Source organism: Oncorhynchus mykiss, chromosome 17 (assembly GCF_057628025.1).
Source record: "Oncorhynchus mykiss isolate SJ-2025 chromosome 17, ASM5762802v1, whole genome shotgun sequence".
In the NCBI taxonomy this organism is placed as follows: domain Eukaryota; kingdom Metazoa; phylum Chordata; class Actinopteri; order Salmoniformes; family Salmonidae; genus Oncorhynchus; species Oncorhynchus mykiss.
In genome coordinates, this window is record NC_143038.1 from 13545030 (window position 1) to 13559586 (window position 14557).

Here is a 14557-nt window from a genome sequence, read left to right on the forward strand (position 1 = left end):
ATACCATAACACCTCCTCCTCCATGCTTTACGGTGGAAAATACACATGCTGTAACGGCTTTCATATAGTGAAGGAGAGTCGGACCAAACTGCAGCGTGTCGATTGCGATCCATGTTTATTGAAACAAACGTAAACACGACTAAACACGAACACTACAAAACAATAAACGAAACAAAAACCGAAAACAGCCTATACTTGTGTCAACTAACATCAAACAAGGACATCAAGACACTCAGGACAATCACCCACGACAAACTCAAAGAATATGGCTGCCTAAATATGGTTCCCAATCAGAGACAACGATAAACACCTGCCTCTGATTGAGAACCACTCCAGACAGCCATAGACTTTGCTAGATAACCCCACTAGCTACAATCCCAATACATACACACCAAAACCCCAGGACAAAACACACCACAATACAAAAAACCCGATGCCACACCCTGGCCTGACCCAATACATGAAGAAAAACACAAAATACTTAGACCAGGGCGTGACAGAACCCCCCCCCCCCAAGGTGCGGACTCCCGAACGCACCTCAAAACAATAGGGAGGGTCCGGGTGGGCGTCTGTCCATGGTGGCGGCTCCGGCGCGGGACGTGGAACCCACTCAGTCAATGTCTTAGTCCCCTCTCCTCGCGTCCCTGGATAGTCCACCCTCGCCGCCGACCATGGCCTAGTAGTCCTCACCCAGAAACCCACTGGACTGAGGAGCAGATCGGGACTGAAGGACAGCTCGGGACTGAGGGAAAGCTCGGGAGTGAGAGAAAGCTCGGGAGTGAGAGAAAGCTCGGGAGTGAGAGAAAGCTCGGGAGTGAGAGAAAGCTCGGGAGTGAGAGAAAGCTCAGGCAGGTAGGTAGATCTACCAGATCCTGGCTGGCTGGTGGTTTTAGCAGATCCTGGCTGACTGGCAAATCCTGGCTGACTGGCGGATCCTGGCTGACTGGCGGATCTGGCGGATCCTGGCCGACTGGCGGATCCTGGCCGACTGGCGGATCCTGGCCGACTGGCGGATCCTGGCCGACTGGCGGATCCTGGCCGACTGGCGGATCCTGGCCGACTGGCAGTTCTGGCAGATCCCGGCTGACTGGCGGATCTGGAAAAGTCTGGTTGACTGGCAGATCCGGAAGAGTCTGGTTGACTGGCAGATCCGGAAGACTCTGGTTGACTGGCAGATCCGGAAGAGTCTGGCTGACTGGCGGATCCGGAAGAGTCTGGCTGACTGGCGGATCCGGAAGAGTCTGGCTGACTGGCGGATCCGGAAGAGTCTGGCTGACTGGCGGATCCGGAAGAGTCTGGCTGACTGGCGGATCTGGAAGAGTCTGGCTGACTGGCGGATCTGGAAGAGTCTGGCTGACTGGCGGATCTGGAAGAGTCTGGCTGACTGGCGGATCTGGAAGAGTCTGGCTGACTGGCGGATCTGGAAGAGTCTGGCTGACTGGCGGATCCTGGCAGACTGAAAGATCTGGCTGCTCCATACTGTCTGGCGACTCTGGCTGCTCCATGCTGACTGGCGGCTCTGGCTGCTCCATGCTGACTGGCGGCTCTGGCTGCTCCATGTAGGCTGACAGCTCTGGCGGCTTCTTACAGACTGGCAGCTCTGGCGGCTCCGTGCAGAATGGCAGCTCCTTGCAGACTGGCAGCTCCTTGCAGACTGACAGCTCCTTGCAGACTGACAGCTCCTTGCAGACTGGCAGCTCCTTGCAGACTGGCAGCTCCTTGCAGACTGGCAGCTCCTTGCAGACTGGCAGCTCGGGCTGCTTCATGCAGACTGACAGCTCAGGCTGCTCCATGCAGACTGACAGCTCAGGCTGCTCCATGCAGACTGACAGCTCAGGCTGCTCCATGCAGACTGACAGCTCAGGCTGCTCCATGCAGACTGACAGCTCAGGCTGCTCCATGCAGACTGACAGCTCAGGCTGCTCCATGCAGACTGACATCTCAGGCTGCTCCATGCAGACTGACATCTCAGGCTGCTCCATGCAGACTGACATCTCAGGCTGCTCCATGCAGACTGACATCTCTGGCTGCTCCATGCAGACTGACAGCTCTGCAGACTGACAGCTCTGGCTGCTCCATGCAGACTGACAGCTCTGGCTGCTTCATGCAGACTGACAGCTCTGGCTGCTTCATGCAGACTGACAGCTCTGGCTTCTCCATGCAGGCTGGCAGCTCTGGCTTCTCCATGCAGGCAGGCAGATCTGGCTTCTCCATGCAGGCAGGCAGATCTGGCTTCTCCATGCAGGCAGGCAGATCTGGCTGCTCTATGCAGGCTGGCAGCTCTGGCTGCGCTGAACAGGCGGGAGACTCCGGCAGCGCAGGAGACGAGAAAGGCTCTGGCTGCGCTAAACAGGCGGGAGACTCCAGCAGCGCAGGAGAGGAGAAAAGCTCTGGCTGCGCTAAACAGGCGGGAGGCTCCGGCAGCGCTGTAGAGGAGAAAGGCTCTGGCTGCGCTAAACAGGCGAGGCGCACTGAAGGCCTGGTGCGTGGTGCTGGAACTGGTGGTACTGGATCGAGGACACGCACAGGAAGCCTGGTGCGGGAGCTGCTTCCGGAGGACTGGAGTGTGGAGGTGGCACAGGATGGGCTAGACCGTGAAGGCGTACTGGAGATCTTGAGAGCAGTGTTGGCACAGGACGTGCAAGGCTAGGGATGTGCACAGGAGGCCTGGTGCGTGAGGCTGGCACCGACTTCACCAGCCGACTAACACGCACCTCAGGACGAGTATGGAGCGCTAACCCAGGTGCCATCAAATCCCCAACACGTTCCGTCGGGTGAATTCCATGCAAAAAGCACCAACACAGCAACTCCCTCATTTCTCTCTCCTCCAATTTCCCCATTAACTCCTTCACAGTCTCTGTTTCGCTCACCTCCAACACCGGCTCTGGTTCTGGTCTCCTCCTTGGCTCCTCACGATAAACAGGGAGAGTTGGCTCAGGTCTGACTCCTGACTCTGCCACACTCTCCCTGAGCCCCCCCCCAAGAAATTTTTGGGGCTGATTCTCAGGCTTCCATCCGCTACGCCGTGCTGCCTCCTCATATCTGCGCCTCTCAGCTTTCGCTGCCTCCAGTTCTTCCTTGGGGCGGCGATATTCTCCAGGCTGAGCCCAGGGTCCTTCACCGTCCAGTTCTTCCTCCCATGTCCATTTCTCCAGGTGGTGCAGCCTCTCCCACTGCAGCTGCTGCTGCTCCTGCTGCTGCTGCCTCTGTTGCCTCTCCTGTGGCTACTGCCTGTTAACACGCTGCTTGGTCCGTTGGTGGTGGGTGATTCTGTAACGGCTTTCATATAGTGGAAGATAAGGAGAGTCGGACCAAACTGCAGCGTGTCGATTGCGATCCATGTTTATTTAAACGAAACAAAAACCGAAAACAGCCTATACTTGTGTCAGCTAACATCAAACAAGGACATCAAGACACTCAGGACAATCACCCACGACAAACTCAAAGAATATGGCTGCCTAAATATGGTTCCCAATCAGAGACAACGATAAACACCTGCCTCTGATTGAGAACCACTCCAGACAGCCATAGACTTTGCTAGATAACCCCACTAGCTACAATCCCAATACATACACACCAAAACCCCAGGACAAAACACACCACAATACAAAAAACCCGATGCCACACCCTGGCCTGACCCAATACATGAAGAAAAACACAAAATACTTAGACCAGGGCGTGACACATGCGGAGATCATGCGTTCACACACACCGCGTCTCACATTGACACGGCAGTTGGAACCAAACATTTCCACCAGCCTAATGCCCATTGCTCGTGTTTCTTGGCCAAGCAAGTCTCTTCTTATTGGTGTCCTTTAGTAGTGGTTTCTTTGCAGCAATTTGACCATGAAGACCTGATTCACACAGTCTCCTCTGAACAGTTGATGTTGAGATGTCTTACTTGAACTCTGTGAAGCATTTATTTGGGCTGCAATTTCTGAGGCTGGTAACTCTAACTTATCCTCTGCAGTAGAGGTAACTCTGGGTCTTCCATTCCTGTGGCGGTCCTCATGAGAGCCAGTTTCATCATAGCGCTTGAAATTTTCTGAATTGACTGACATTCATGTCTTAAAGTAATGATGTACTGTCATTTCTCTTTGCTTATTTGAGCATATTTGAGCCATAATATGGACTTAGTCTTTTACCAAATAAGGCTATCTTCTGTATACCCCTTACCTTGTCACAACACAACTGATTGGCTCAAACGCATTAAGAAGGAATGAAAGTCCACAAATTAACTTTAAAGAAGGCACACCTGTTAATCATTCTTAAATGGAAGACATTTGGAACCACCAAGACTCTTCCTGGAGCTGGCTGCCTGGCCTTACTGAGCAATCGGGGGAGAAGGGCCTTGGTGAAAACAAGATTGAACTCTTTGGCCTAAATGCCAAGCGTCGCATCTGGAGGAAACCTGGCACCATGCCTATGGGGAAGCATGGTGGTGGCAGCATCATGCTGTGGGGATATTTTTCAGTGGCAGGGACTGGGAGACTAGTCAGGATCGAGGGAAAGATGAACGGAGCAATGTATAAAGAGATCCTTGATGAAAACCTGCTCCAGGGAGCTCAGGACCTAAGACTGGGGCGAAGGTTCACCTTCCAACAGGACAACGAGTCTAAGCACACAGCCAAGACAATGCAGGAGTGGCCCAGACAGAGCCTGCACTTGAATCAGATTGAACATCTCTGGAGAGACCTGAAAATAGCTGTGCAGCGACGCTGTCCATCCAACCTGGCAGAGCTTGAGAGGATGTGCAGAGAAGAATGGGAGAAACTCCCCAAGTAAAGGTGTGCCAAGCTTGTAGCGTCATACCCAAGAAGACTCAAGGCTGTAAGCGGTGCCAAAGGTGCTTCAACAAAGTACTGAGTAAAGGGTCTGAATACTTATGTAAATATAATATTTTCATTTTTGATTTGTCATTATGGGGTATTTTGTGTAGATTAATGAGGGGAAAAAACGATTTAATACATTTTAGAATAAGGCTGTAACGCAACTAAATGTGGAAAAAGTCAATCCTTTCCGAATGCAGTGTAAATCTGACAAGACCTGAAAATTGGTTGTCTAGCAATGATCACCAAACAATTTGACAGAGCTTGAAGAATTTTGAAAACAATAATAGGCAAATGTTGCACAATCTAGTTGTGAAAAGCTCTTAGAGACTAACCCAGAAAGACTCACAGCTGTAATCACTGCCAACGGTGATTCTAACCTGTATTGACTCAGGAGGTTTAATACTTATCTAATCAAGATATACACGGTGTACAAAACATTAGGAACACCTTCTGAATGGCACACATACATAATCCGTGTCTCAATTGTCTCACTGCTTAAAATCCTTCTTTAACACGTCTCCTCCCCTTCATCTACACTGAATGAAGTGGATTTAACAGGTGACATCTATAAGGGATCATAGCTTTCACCTGGATTCACCTGGTCAGTCTATGTCATGGAATGAGCAGCTGTTCCTATTTTTTTGTACACTCAGTGTATAAACGTTGTATTTTTCATTCAATATTTTTTTCCAATTCAAATTTTGTTCCACTTTGTCATTACAGAGTATTTTGTGTAGATCGTTAAAGAAAAAATGTATAATTAAATCCATTTGAATCCCACTTTGCAAAACAACAAAATGTGGAAAAAGTAATGGGGTGTGAATACTTTCTGAAGGCGCTGTATGTATGTATATTCTTAATAACTTATGCACATACTGGCCCCATTCAGGTTCATCCTCTGGGTAGCCTATTCATATTTAAAAAAAAATTTTACGATTCTTTAAAAATACGAGAATAGCTACCAAGTGGGCCCATGGGGGTTAAGAAACATCGTCCATTTGGCCCCCAAAACAGCAACAGCAAGATGCAACAGGAAGAATACCAGGCCTGCTCAGCTGTCTCAGTCAGGCAGAGGCCAGAGATAATTGCGGCCGTGACCTTTTTCTGTGGCCCTTAACTCGCTCTTTTCACATTCCAGGGCAATCTGAATTGTCCCACGGTTTGCGTCCAAAATGCCACACTATTCCCTATGTAGTGCACTACTTTTGACCATAGGGATCTGGTAAAAGGTAGTGCACTACATAGAGAATAGGGTGCCATTTGGGACGCATCCTCATGTTGTAATAATAATAACAACAGGAAACACTGCAAACTTCCCCCCTTGTCCTCAGAATATCCCAACCGTCATTATCTACCCGCTGGGGCTCGTTTCTGTGTGGTGGTGGGGGGTGGAGGATGTAAAGTCAAGTACATAAATAATATTGTGTGAGTACAAGGCAAAAAGTATCTGTCTGTGGATTGTGACTGATGTACATTTGAGGATTGTGTATTCTGATTATTTACATAATATTGGCACTTATCTGTCTCCATAAATGAAAAATAGTGTGACATATTGCAGAATGAAATATATATGCTGCGTTGTTGCTCGAGGTCACCTGTATTTAGCTCTGATGATGCAGTTTTGGTCACCATATTGTAATGTAACAACCTTAATCAGAGAACAGTCAATGTGAAAATGATTCAGTTTAGGTCTTGACTATGTATGATGACTATGAATCAATTTTAAATCATATTTTTCTTTCAAATGTTCAGAGACAAGAAAATTCCTACCATTAGTTGAAATTATTATTTTGGGCCAGAGATAGGAAATGCTGCACGCACAAAATGCATAGCTCATAAAACATGGACAGAGAAATGTCTACTTTAGTATGCTTAAAGTTGAACAGTTTTGATTGGTCCTCAGAAAACACTTTACAAGTTGCTCTTATGCCAAACAAAAGCTTCTGTAGTTATACAGCAGCTGTACTTGGTGAAAGCTTCTGTAGTTATACAGCAGCTGTACTTGGTGAAAGCTTCTGTAGTTATACAGCAGCTGTACTTGGTGAAAGCTTCTGTAGTTATACAGCAGCTGTACTTGGTGAAAGCTTCTGTAGTTATACAGCAGCTGTACTTGGTGAAAGCAGATAAATAAAAAAATATGTAATTGTTTTGAAAGGGAACTTGCCAAATTCTGTTTCAAATGAGTTTAGTTACTGTGTAGTTCCATACCATCATTACAATTCCCCAGTGGTGTAAAGTACTGAAGTAAAAATTATTTAAAATACTACTTAAGACGTTTTCTGGGGTATCTGTACTTCACTTTTCTATTTATAATTTTGACAACTTTTACTTTTACTTCACTACATTCGTAAAGAAAATATGTACTTTTTACTTAAATAAAATAAAATAATATTGTATTGGTCACAACACATGGTTAGCAGATGTTATTGCGAGTGTAGCGAAAGGCTTGTGATTCTTATTCCGACAGTGCAGCGATATCTAACATGCAATCTAACAATTCCACAACAACTACCTAATACACATATATCTGAGTAAAGGAATGGTATAAGAATATATACATATAAATATATGGATGAGCAATGACAGAGCGACATAGGCAAGATGCAACAGATGGGATAAAATACAGTATATACATATGAGATGAGTGATGCAAGATATGTAAACATTATGAAAGTGCATTATAAAAGTGACTAGTGATCCATTAATTAAAGTGGCAAATTATTTCAAGTCTGTATGTAGGCAGCAGCCTCACTGTGTTAGGGATGGCTGTTGTAACAGTCTGATGGCCTTGAGATAGAAGCTGTTTTTCAGTCTCTCGGTCCCAGCACCTGTACTGACCTCGCCTTCTGGATGGTAGAGGGGTGAACAGGCAGTGGCTCAGGTAGTTGTTGTCCTAGAGGATATTTTTGGCCTTCCTGTGACATTGGGTGCTGTAGGTGACCTGGAGGGTAGGTAGTTTGCCCCCGGTGATGCATTGTGCACCACCCTCTGGAGAGCCTTTGCGGTTGTGGGCGGTGCAGTTGACGTGCCAGGCGGTGAAACAACCTGACAGGATGCTCTCAATTGTGCATCTGTAAAAGTTTGTGAGGGTTTTAGGTGACAAGCCAAATTTCTTCAGCCTTCTGAGGTTGAAGAGGCAATGTTGCGCCTTCTTCACCATAATGTATGTGTGGGTGGACCATTTCAGTTTGTCTGTGATATGTATGCCAAGGAACTTAAAACTCTCCCCCTTCTCCACTGCTGTCCTATCAATGTGGATAGGGGGGTGCTCCCTCTACTGTTTCCTGATGTCCACAATTATCTCCTTTGATTTGTTGACGTTGAGTGAGAGGTTGTTTTTCTGACATTACACTCCGAGTGCCCTCACCTCTTCCCTGTAGGCTGTCTTGTTGTTGTTGGTAATCAAGCCCACTATTGTTGTGTCGTCTGCAAACTTCATGATTGAGTTGGAAGTGTGCATGGCCACACAGTCATGGGTGAACAGGGAGTACAGAATGGGGCTAAGCACGCACCCTGGTGAGGCCCCTGTGTTGAGAATCAGTGAAGTGGGGGTGTTGTTTCCTACCTTCACCACCAGGGGGGGCGGCCCGTCAGGAAGTCCAGGACCCAATTACACAGGGCGGGGTTGAGACCCAGGGCCTCAATCTTAAAGATGAGCTTGGAGGGTATTATGATGTTGAATGCTGAGCTTTAGTCAATGAATAGCATTCTTACATAGGTATTCCTCTTGTCCAGATGGAATTGGGCAGTGTGCAGTGTGATGGCGATTGAGTCATCTCTGGACCTTTTAGGGCGGTAAGCAAATTGAAGTGGGCCTAGGGTGACAGGTAAGGTGGATGTGATATGACCCTTGACTCGTCTCTCAAAGCACTTCATGATGACAGAAGTGAGTGCTACGAGGCGATAGTCATTTAGTTCAGTTACCTTTGCCTTCTTGGGTACAGGAACAATGGCGGCCATCTTGAAGCATGTGGGGAAAGCAGATTGGGATAGGGAGAGATTGAATACGTCTGTAAACACCAGCCAGCTGGTCTGCGCATGCTCTGAGCACACAGCTAGGGATGCCGTCTGGGCCGGCAGCCTTGCAAGGGTTAACACGTTTAAATGTCTTATGTCGGCCACGGAGAAGGAGATCCCACAGTCCTTGGTAGCGGGCCGCGTAGGTGGCACTGTATTATCCTCAAAGCGGGAAAAGATGCTGTTTAGTTTGTCTGGAAGCAAGACATTGGTGTCCGTGACGTGTCCGTGACGTGGCTGGTTTTCCTTTTGTAATCTGATTGTCTGTAGACCCTGCCACATACGTCTCGTGTCTGAGCCGTTGAATTACATACATTTTCCCTGACACTTGTACTTGTTACATATTGAATGCTTAGCAGGACAGAAATGGACCAATTCATGCACTTGTCAAGAGAACATCCCTGGTCATCTCTACTGCCTCTTATCCGGCGACTCACTAAACACAAATGCTTTGTTTCTGAATGATGTCTGAGTGTTGGAGTGTGCCCCTGGCTATCCATAATTTTTTTTTTTAAACACGAACAACAGCAAGGAGTCATCATGCCAGGTAGTCCTGAGGCATGGTCCTAGGGCTCAGGTCCTCTGAGAGAGAGAGAAAGAAAGAGAGAATTAGAAAGAGCATACTTAAATTCACACATATAACAAACTGACCCTAGCCCCCCGACACATAAACTATTGCAGAATAAATACTGGAGGCTGAGACAGGAGGCAGGAGGGGTCAGGAGACACTGTGGCCCCATCCGATGATACCCCCGGACAGGGCCAAACAGGAAGGATATAACCCCACCCACTTTGCCAAAGAACAGCCCCCACACCACTAGAGGGATACCTTCAACCACCAACTTACCATCCTGAGACAAGGCCGAGTATAGCCTACAAAGATCTCCGCCACAGCACAACCCAAGGGGGGAGCGCCAACCCAGACAGGCAGATCACATCAGTGACTCAACCCACTCAAGTGACGCACCCCTCCTAGGGACGGCATGAAAGAGCACCAGTAAGCCAGTGACTCAGCCCCTGTAATAGGGTTAGAGGCAGAGAATCCCAGTGGAAAGAGGGGAACCGGCCAGGCAGAGACAGCAAGGGAGGTTCGTTGCTCCAGAGCATTTCCGTTCATCTTCACACTCCTGGGCCAGACTACACTCAATCATATGACCCACTGAAGAGATGAGTCTTCAGTAAAGACTTAAAGGTTGAGACCGAGTTTGCGTCTCTCACATGGGTAGGCAGACCATTCCATAAAAATGGAGCTCTATAGGAGAAAGCCCTGCCTCCAGCTGTTTGCTTAGAAATTCTAGGGACAATTAGGAGGCCTGCGTCTTGTGACCGTAGCGTACGTGTAGGTATGTACGGCAGGACCAAATCAGAGAGATAGTAATCAAGCCTAGTCCATGTAATGCTTTGTAGGTTAGCAGTAAAACCTTGAAATCAGCCCTTGTCTTCACAGGAAGCCAATGTAGGGAGGCTAGCACTGGAGTAATATGATCACATTTTTTGGTTCTAGTCAGGATTCTAGCAGCCGTATTTAGCACTAACTGAAGTTTATTTAGTGCTTTATCCGGGTAGCCGGAAAGTAGAGCATTGCAGTAGTCTAACCTAGAAGTAACAAAAGCATGGATACATTTTTCTGCATCATTTTTGGACAGAAAGTTTCAGATTTTTGCAATGTTACGTAGATGGAAAAAAGCTGTCCTTGAAACAGTCTTGATATGTTCGTCAAAAGAGAGATCAGGGTCCAGAGTAATGCCGAGGTCCTTCACAGTTTTATTTGAGACGACTGTACAACCATTGAGATTAATTGTCCGATTCAACAGAAGATCTCTTTGTTTCTTGGGACCTAGAACAAACATCTCTGTTTTGTCCGAGTTTAAAAGTAGAAAGTTTGCAGCCATCCACTTCCTTATGTCTGAAACACAGGCTTCTAGCGAGGGCAATTTTGGGGCTTCACCATGTTTCATTGAAATGTACAGCTGTGTGTCATCCGCATAGCAGTGAAAGTTAACATTATGTTTTCGAATGACATCCCCAAGAGGTAAAATATATAGTGAAAACAATAGTGGTCCTAAAACGGAACCTTGAGGAACACCGAAATGAACAGTTGATTTGTAAGAGGACAAGCCATTCACAGAGACAAACTGATATCTTTCCAATAGATAAGATCTAAACAAGGCCAGAACTTGTCCGTGTAGACCAATTTGGGTTTCCAATCTCTCCAAAAGAATGTAGTGATCGATGGTATCAAAAGCAGCACTAAGGTCTAGGAGCACGAGGACAGATGCAGAGCCTCGGTCTGATGCCATTAAAAAGTCATTTACCACCTTCACAAGTGCAGCCTCAGTGCTATGATGGAGTCTAAAACCAGACTGAAGCATTTCGTATACATTGTTTGTCTTCAGGAAGGCAGTAAGTTGCTGCGCAACAGCCTTTTCTAAAATGTTTGAGAGGAATGGAAGATTCGATATAGGCCGATATTTTTATTTATTTTCTGGGTGAAGTTTTGGCTTTTTCAAGAGAGGCTTTATTACTGCCACTTTTAGTGAGTTTGGTACACATCCGGTGGATAGAGAGATGTTTATTATGTTCAACATAAGAGGGCCAAGCACAGGAAGCAGCGCTTTCAGTAGTTTAGTTGGAAAAGGGTCCAGTATGCAGCTTAGAGGCCATGATTATTTTCATAATTGTGTCAAGAGATATAGTACTAAGACACTTGAGTGTCTCTCTTGATCCTAGGTCCTGGCAGAGTTGTGCAGACTCAGGACAACTGAGCTTTGAAGGAATATGCAGATTTAAAGAGGAGTCTGTAATTTGATTTCTAATAATCTAATAATAATAATAATGCTGAAGTGCGTTCTGAGCCCTCTTCTGTACTCCCTGTTCACCCACGACTGCATGGCCATGCACGCCTCCAACTCAATCATCAAGTTTGCGGACGACACTACAGTGGTAGGCTTGATTACCAACAAAGACGAGACGGCCTACAGGGAGGAGATGAGGGCCCTCGGAGTGTGGTGTCAGGAAAATAACCTCACACTCAACGTCGACACAACAAAGGAGATGATTGTGGACTTGAGGAAACAGCAGAGGGAGCACCCCGCCTATCCACATCGACGGGTCAGTAGTGGAGAGGGTAGCAAGTTTTAAGTTCCTCGGCGTCCACATCACGGACAAACTGAATTGGTCCACCCACACAGACAGCGTCGTGAAGAAGGCGCAGCAGTGCCTCTTCAACCTTAGGAGGCTGAAGAAATTTGGCTTGTCACCAAAAGCACTCACAAACTTCTACAGATGCACAATCGAGAGCATCCTGTCGGGCTGTATCACCGCCTGGTACGGCAACTGCTCCGCCCACAACCGTAAGGCTCTCCAGAGGGTAGTGAGGTCTGCACAACGCATCACCGGGGGCAAACTTCCTGCCCTCCAGGACACCTACACCACCCGATGTCACAGGAAGGCCATAAAGATCATCAAGGACAACAACCACCCGAGCCACTGCCTGTTCACCCCGCTATCATCCAGATGGCGAGGTCAGTACAGGTGCATCAAAGCAGGGACCGAGAGACTGAAAAACAGCTTCTATCTTAAGGCCATCAGACTGTTAAACAGCCACCACTAACATTGAGTGGCTGCTGCCAACACACTGACTCAACTCCAGCCACTTTAATAATGGAAATTCATGCAAATTGATGCAAAAATATATCACTCGCCACTTTAAACAATGCTACTTAATAATGTTTACATACCCTACATTATTCATCTCATATGTATTTACTGTACTATATATCATCTACTGCATCTTTATGTAATACATGTATCACTAGCCACTTTAAACTATGCCACTTTGTTTACATACCCTACATTACTCATCTCATATGTATATACTGTACTCGATACCATTTACTGCATCTTGTCTATGCCGTTTCTTTCACTCACTCATATATCTTTATGTACATATTCTTTATCCCTTTACACTTGTGTGTATAAGGTAGCAGTTTTGGAATTGTTAGGTTAGATTACTCGTTGGTTATTACTGCATTGTCGGAATTAGAAGCACAAGCATTTTGCTACACTCGCATTAACATCTGCTAACCATGTGTATGTGACAAATAAAATTTGATTTGAAGTGAAAGCCATCCTCACTTGGGGAATGCTGCTTTTTAGTTAGCTTTGCGACCGTATCAAAAATAAATTTTGGATTGTCCTTATTTTCCTCAATTAAGTTGGAAAAATAGGATGATCGAGCAGCAGTAAGTGCTCTTCGATACTGCACGGTACTGTCTTTCCAAGCCAGTCGGAAGACTTCCAGTTTGGTGTGGCGCCATTTCCGTTTCAATTTTCTGGAAATTGGCTTCAGAGCTCGGGTATTTTCTGTATACCAGGGAGCTAGTTTCTTATGAGAAATGTTTTTAGGGGTGTAACTGCATCTAGGGTATTGCGCAAGGTTAAATTGAGTTCCTCAGTTAGGTGGTTAACTGATTTTTGTCCTCTGACGTCCTTGGGTAGGCAGAGGGAGTCTGGAAAGGCATCAAGGAATCTTTGTGTTGTCTGTGAATTTATAGCACGACTTTTGATGTTCCTTGGTTGGGGTCTGAACAGATTATTTGTTGCAATTGCAAACGTAATAAAATGGTTGTCCGATAGTCCAGGATTATGAGGAAAAACATTAAGATCCACAACATTTATTCCATGGGACAAAACTAGGTCCAGAGTATGACTGTGACAGTGAGTAGGTCCAGAGACATGTTGGACAAAACCCACTGAGTCGATGATGGCTCCGAAAGCCTTTTGCAGTGGGTCTGTGTACTTTTCCATGTGAACATTAAAGTCACCAAAAATTAGAATATTATCTGCTATGACTACAAGGTCCAATAGGAATTCAGGGAACTCAATGAGGAACGCTGTATATGGCCCGGGAGGCCTGTGAACAGTAGCTATACAAAGTGATTGAGTAGGCTGCATAGATTTCATGACTAGAAGCTCAAAAGACAAAAACTTTGCTATCGTAAATGTTAGCAACACCTCCGCCTTTGCGGGGTGCACGGGGATATGGTCACTAGTGTAACCAGTAGGTGAGGCCTCATTTAACACAGGAAATTCATCAGGCTTAAGCCATGTTTCACTCAGGCCAATCACATCAATATTATGAACAGTGATAAGTTAATTGACTATAATTGCCTTTGAAGTAAGGGATCTAACATTAAGTAGCCCTATTTTGAGATGTGAGGTATCACGATCTCTTTCAATGATGACAGGAATGGAGGAGGTCTTTATCCTAGTGAGATTTCTAAGGCGAACACCGCCATGTTTAGTTTTTCCCAACCCAGGTCGAGGCACAGACACAGTCTCAATGGGAATAGCTGATCTGACTACACTGACTGTGCTAGTGGCAGACTCTACTAAGCTGGCAGACAGCCTGCTTCCTGGCCTGCACCCTATTTCATTGTGGAGCTAGAGGAGTTAGAGCCCTGTCTATGGTGGTAGATAAGATGAGAGCATCCCTCCAGCTAGGATGATACTTAAGTATATTTTTGCAATTACATTTACTTTTGATACCTAAGTATATTTATAACCAAATACTGTTAGACTTTTACTCAAGTAGTATGTTATTGGGTGTCTTTCACTTTTACTTGAGTTATTTCCTATTAAAGGTAGCTTTACTTTTACTCAAGTATGACAATTGGGTACTTTTTCCACCACTGCAATTCCATGTA